This window comes from Uloborus diversus, chromosome 3, assembly GCF_026930045.1.
Source record: "Uloborus diversus isolate 005 chromosome 3, Udiv.v.3.1, whole genome shotgun sequence".
Taxonomy (NCBI): Eukaryota; Metazoa; Arthropoda; class Arachnida; order Araneae; family Uloboridae; genus Uloborus; species Uloborus diversus.
Genome location: NC_072733.1, coordinates 149,781,565 through 149,788,551, shown reverse-complemented (window position 1 = coordinate 149,788,551; position 6,987 = coordinate 149,781,565).

The window sequence follows — 6,987 nt, the reverse complement described above, 5'->3', positions numbered from 1 at the left end:
AAAATTAAGAATTCTTAGTTTAAATTTTTTTATGCAAGTAGAAAACTTTTTTTCAAAGTAGGATGCGGTTTAACTGGTTCTACTATATTCATTACGAAAGAGGCTTTCCATATTTCCAAACTTAAATTCAGAAAATTATCATAAAATTTGGCTGGAGCCTCCATCCCCAGATTATTCTTATGTACATTCCTGCTATTTTTATTAGTACTTACTGGTACGTAATAAGTTTACCTTAAAATGGACATTGGTTAAAAATAGAAGGTGTGTTTCACTTTTAGGGTCAGGTAGGGTGAAATGGGTCATGCTGTGTATTTTTATTAATAAAAATTTTTGGTCTGGCTGAATTTTTCTCAAACTTTACACAAGTTATGAGGGGCTTTTTGGCTACAATTCTGATTTTTTAAAAGTTTCTCTGTAAATTACTGGGAGCACTACACTGACATTTTGTTTCTCAAGTCACATGTGAATTTTTAGGAAGCCTGACAAACTTCTTAAAATCTTGCTATACATTTTTTTTCAATTGAAATTCTCAAGTGTTATCAGTTAGAACAGACTTTCATCTACAATTTGCAAAAAACAGGTAGAAAAAGTATCAATTCTTTCTTTTTTTGTTGCTATTTTCATGTGGTGGGGTGAAATGGGGCATAGTTAGGCTTAGCGAATTTTAATTCATAATGAGTGTAAATTGACTTTCAAATCCATAAATAGGTCTTAAACAGAAATTTAGAAGATTTTTATATGTAACAAAAATAAAGTTTGTATTATTAATGTATAGAATTCAAAAGCTAAACTTGCCATCCATATTTACAACCTATTACCTACCTACTCTTTCCTAATCCAAATTTTTTATTTATTCAATGAAAATGCCTGGGGTGTATGTAAGAAAAAGGGAAAAGAAAAATTCAGACTATGATTTAGAGGCTGCACTAATTTTAAGTTGAAGGTGATTTAGCAATTCCTGCAGCTGCAAGGAAATATAATATGCCAAGAGAAACATCGAGGAGATGGGTCTCCGGCGCACAAAGTCGAAAAGGTTGGTTAGAGGTACAACGCTAAGTGAAGAAGAAAAATGTATTGCTTCAACGTTACAAAGTGCGATTCCCCATTTGATAGAAAGATACAATCATTGTTGCTAAGGTATTTATAAAGACTATTTCTGAAAAATGCAATTGTGGCACTCTTGGCATAGAGTGAGCCAGGAATTTTGAAAAAAGATCGGCATGTCACTATAGAGAAAGCAAGAATTGTTCACGAAAGCAAGAGCCTGGACACCTTCTAAAAAGCAGCAACCGAATGAAACCCAACTCTTGGATGAAGAAATGTCTGAGTTACTTATGCAAGAACTAACACCTGGGAAATGGGTTCTTGTCTAATACACGGGCAAGAAATCATCAAAAGAATTTTTTGATCACTTGACATAAAGTTAATGACCAAGATTACAACAGCGTATATTTTCTACAAAAAGCCAACTCAGGCAAATACAACATCTTTCCTGGGTAGGAAGATACATTGTTTCTAGATGCCAAATTCTGAAGACATTGAATGAGCAGAATTCGATTGTTGCGGACATTATACTTTTGAGTTTTAGTTCAAAATATTTTGGTGTTGAATATGTTAAAATAAATAAATGGTTCTTTGGAAACAATTTCTCTCAGCTATTGTACGTGTTTTGGTAATAATTTCTTAGTTATTGTATGTTTCTATTGCAATGACCCATTTCACCCCATTAAAACCCATTTCACCCCACCGTGGGGTGGAATGGGTCAGATACTTTAATTGCAATTTTCAGATTGTCAATGACAACAAATTTCAATGAGAAGCAGCTTAAATTAAAGGGGAAGAATCAGATGTAAAGAAGAAATTTTGAAAAAAGTACAAAAAAAGTTTATGGGTTTGCAAATGGCATCATTTTAAAAAATAGACAAAATCCGCCCCATTTCACCCCACCTGTAACTTGTCTCATTAACATGGTCAATGATGGTTACTTAAACAATACGACAATTGTACATTTGATTTATAATTATATCACTTATTTCATACTTTCAAAATTATTTTACTGAAACCATTTTTTCATTTAAATGCTTTGAATGAAGCGGGAGATTTTTCAATGTCTCATTAAACAACTTGCTTCTGTCTGGCTACGTAATTCTTACCAAGATTTAAAAATATGTATATCAAAAAATTTCACCTACTTGTAATCGGCTTGTTTTTCAACTCCAAGAAAAGTTCTTCCAAAATCCTCAACCTTAATCCAAAGTAAATTAGGAATTCAGAAGAAGTTGTATTTCATTTACGTACGTTAATTATCAAAAACATAACTTAAACCTATTGCCAAACCAAAAACCCTCAATCTTTATCAAAAGTAAACGAGCAAAATAGAACAAGTTGTATTTCTTTTGCGTAAGTTGATCATCAAAAACCTAGTTAAAACCTATTTTCAAACCATTAGTCAACATACAGGCACACACTTACTATAAGCAAAGCTCTAAATAAGCCTAAGCGAACCTATAAATGCATTACTAAAGTTAAAATAAACCAAAGTTATGTAAATATTTTACAGTTTAAATTATCTGCGTTTGTTATATTTCAAAACATGGCGGCCGTTATTAACTTCACTTCACTTCGTTAGTTGAACTGAAATACGGTGAAAAGGTGAGGAGAAGGTTGCACCGTGTGTTCGAGCCATCACCGCTTCTGAAAAATTTTAGTTGAACCTCTTTTTCGCGATATTTGTACAAGTGGACCATAAATTGGTTCAAACTAGTACTGAAATTTTTTAGTGTTGAGATTCTTTTTTTTTAAATGAAAGTTACAACAAAAATTAGTTGAAATATCCTCGCTCAACTTTAAGAATTATGTCTGGGAATCAAGACCATTTTACAATGACAAAAGGAGAAAAGATTCACTAATACGCTGTAAAAAAATGTCTATAAGTACTACTAGTTTGAGTACTATTAAGAGTCATGCATTTAAATAAAGTTTATTAATCAGTATCAGACACTAGTTATGTATGCAGATTACCAGCACAAACTACATATCGCTGTTCCGGTGGAACATTTACACAACTGCAAAAAGTCTTATCTTACAGGAGAATCAAATATACAAAATTATTTTATTCATTACCTCATACAATTAAACATAGTTGAGTTACTGCCCTGGTGGCATGACTAAAAGTTGAAGAACAAATCTGTCAGTGTTCTTCCCAATGGGGTGACCACGTTTGGACCCAGTGACAATAACTCATTTTCATTTGCAGTTACGTCAATGTTCCGCCCGAACAGCGATATGCAACAGCTTTTAAGCAAGAATAAATAGATGTATTTAGCTTTTTACTTCCTTTTACAAAAAAGGAAGTATTGCATTCGCGAAAAACAATTTCACTCACAATTCGGCCTTAATTTCCATTTTGCTCACCTACGAATTAATGATGAGTTTTTTTTTTCAACCCGAACACACGCGGATAAGTGCCTAAGAACGTATAAACACTAGAAATATCCATTTTGACATTCCCCGAGATAATTCAAACGACTTTTCTCGTGACGTCCGTATGTACGTATGCCGCATAACTCAAGAACGGTACGTCCTAGAAAGTTGAAATTTGGTAGGAAGACTCCTAGTGGGGTCTAGTTGTGCACCTCCCCTTTTGGTTGCATTCGGGTGTTTCTAAAGGGGTCTTTTGCCCCTTCTTTTGGGGGGGAATCATTGTTAATTTCGATGTATACTCAAGTGGTGTTATAATATGGCGGACACTTGGCGATATATCGCCAGTCTTTTGGTCGCCAAGTTTTGTCGCTGACTTGGCGACAAATTTGGCAATTTTTTTTTAAAAATCTGGTTTCAATTTGGCTACTGGTGGTGATATTTAGAGAGTAAACTATTAAATCACATTAAAATTGCCAATAATGGGAAAATGACATTAAAATTGGAGTAAAAGGATCATGTGTTAAAGAATTAAAAAAGACCTTATGAAATCAAAATGACTGATTTGTGAACTAAGATTGAGAGATTAAAAACAACTTAGCTAAAACACATTGTATAATAAAAATTTACATTTTTCATTATGTTACCTGGCACTAACCTGAAGGGGTTGTGTATTTATTCTCTCTCTCACACACACAATGAGCCAGATTTTACTGATCTAGTATTTTCAAGTTTAAAACGCTTTTTAGCATAGTTAATAGCTACATAGAACTTTAAAATTTTTGCCCCCAAAATAATAATATATTTTGCATAATTTATTATTTCACATACCTTTAAATCATTATTTAGCAACGCAACAAAGGCAGAGAATGTGAAATAGTTACAAATACTGTGATAATGTGGGTTCACAAAAACTTGTGTTAAATCGGGTGTTATTTCATACCTTAGTATTTTTTAAACCAAATATAATTTTATGTTGTTTTGCATAGAATGGAACGCCAACTTTCCATAAATGATGAAAATTTTGCCGAATTGTCAGACAAAATTTGACAGAAAAGTGAATTTTGAGAGGTCACTGTAACCCTCCATCGGGGCGCCCGAGCCCAGTTATGTAATTTTTAACAATATATTTATCACCCCAGTAAAACTTTGAAAAGTGAAAGTGAGCAGAGCAGTAATGGTAAATAATGAGCTTGGTAATAAATGCTTTTTTACTTCCTTTTACAAAAAAGGAAGTATTGTATTCGCGAAAAAATTTTCACTCAAAAATCGCCCTTAATTTCCATTTTGCTCACCCCCAAATGAATGTTGAGTTTTTTTTTCGATTCGACCACATGCGGAAAAGTGCCTAAGAATGTATAGACACGCGAAATATCCATTTTGACCATCACCGAGGTAATTACAACGACTTTTCTCGTGACGTCTGTATGTATGTGCGTATGTGTGTATGTGCGTATGTGCGTATGTGCGTATGTATCTCGCATAACTCAAAAATGGTATGTCCTAGAAAGTTGAAATTTGGTACATAGACTCGTAGTGGGGTCTAGTTGTGCACCTCCTATTTTGGTTGCATTCGGGTGTTTCTAAAGGGGTCTTTTGCACCTTTTTGGGGGGAAATCATTGTTAATTTCGATGCAAACTCAAGTGGTGTTATAATTTGGCGGTCACTTGGCGATATATCGCCAGTCTTTTGGTTGCCAAGTTTTGTCGCCAACTTGGCGAAAAATTTGGCGATTTTTTTTTTTTTTTTTAATCTGCTTTCAATGTGGCCATTGCTAGTGATATTTAAAGAGTTAGAGAGAGAATCCCATTAAAATTGCAATAATAGGGAAATAGCATTAAATTGGTGTAAAAGGAAGTCATGTGATGCACACATCAGCTCGTTTTTTTTGCTCTTTCTTCATATCGATCATTTTGTATTATTTCACATTACATAGTTGCAATAACTCCCTTCCAATCTTAGTAGTTTTTCACAGAAAATAATAAGCGTCCAGCAAGTTGAGCCCCCCCCCCCCCCAATGCTACACTCATGCTGTAGATCAGCTGTCGACAACCTAAATTAACTTAAGATCTACTTTCCAAGTTTGGTCGATAAAGATCGATTTGGGAGGGGGGGGGGGGTAAACGGTCGTGTTGCATTTGCAGTTGAGACCAAGTTATAGGCAAAATCACATCAAAATAGACTGTACTACAGTCGAACTTCCACATATCGAAATCCCAGCAAACTTCTATGTTCATTACATAGAAAAATTGTTTTTATAGATCGAAAAAATCTTTATTTTTCGAAAAAAATTTCGAGACATTCGTAGATTTCTTTTTTCCACTTTAGACTGTTTCGTGAAAAATGAAGGTTACGGGAGATAATTATATTCACTAAAGGTTGCTACAAAACTCATAAGGGATCTGGGGTTGAGGGGTGTGTACTAGAGATGAGACGGGCTCCTCGGGCTCTAGAACCGAAAATTGGTTTCTGGCTCAGGCTTAAGCACAGATATTCAATCGTCAAATCCATACAAATTCAAAGCAAATAAACGTTTTCCTACTGTGAGAAATGAAAAGGAACATTTAAATCAGTTCAATCAATCTCAAATTCCCTCCCCCCTACCAAAAAAAATAAACGCTTATTTATAGTGTTTTTTTTTTTTTTTTTTTTTGCAATTACTATTACAGTATGTCATACAGTAATGCATTTGAAGTGGAGCATTTTAAGAAAAATTAAACTCCTGTTAATGAAGAACATTTGACGTAACATTTTTCATTGACAGAGAGATCATGTTCGACTGTAGAAGGCTCGGTTTTTGATCCGAGAAAGTTTCCTTCGGGCACGGATTCTGGTCCGAGACAATACCACTCGGGCCCGGTTACAAATTTTCGGGCTCGGGCTCTCAAAAATGAGCCTGAACTCATCTCTAGTGTGTAGATAGGTCGTTGCTCCGTTCTGGAGCTCTTCAATTTCCTCAAGTTTATTTCAAGTCTTAGTTGTAACCAGTAGCACTGTAGTTTCAAGCTATCTCTTTTATCTATTGATTATCATTCCCAGTCTTTTTAGCTTCAGTAAAAATCATTCAAGTTAAGTAGATTAATTATTTACTTTTCTCTCGATTACACTGTCAAAACAAAAATCCCCTAGAGTTGCTGATCAAGTTGAATTGCCGAAGAATGAAGATCTATGAAGGAGCAAAAATGTAATTTCTGTTAATTTTTTAATTATTAATTTTCATTTAATCCAATGCTCGTATAAATTATAAATAGGGTTTCATACATAAAAAATTAGTTTTGATTTAAATCTTTTAGAAGATTTTTATGATAAAATAAGATAGTTTCCATACATCAAATTTTTTCCCGGCAATTCGCTACTTCGATATATGGAGGTCCGACTGTACTTATTAACTAGTTGCTTTAATTTGATAAAATAATGTTATATGAACATTTAACTCACATAGAAATATTTTCACCCATAAGTGTATTGCTTGTATTAAAATTAATAAAATAGTGACCATAAAAAATTCCGCTGAACATAAAGTTTGGAAAATTTTCACATAATTTGGACGTTAAACCTAATTTTGG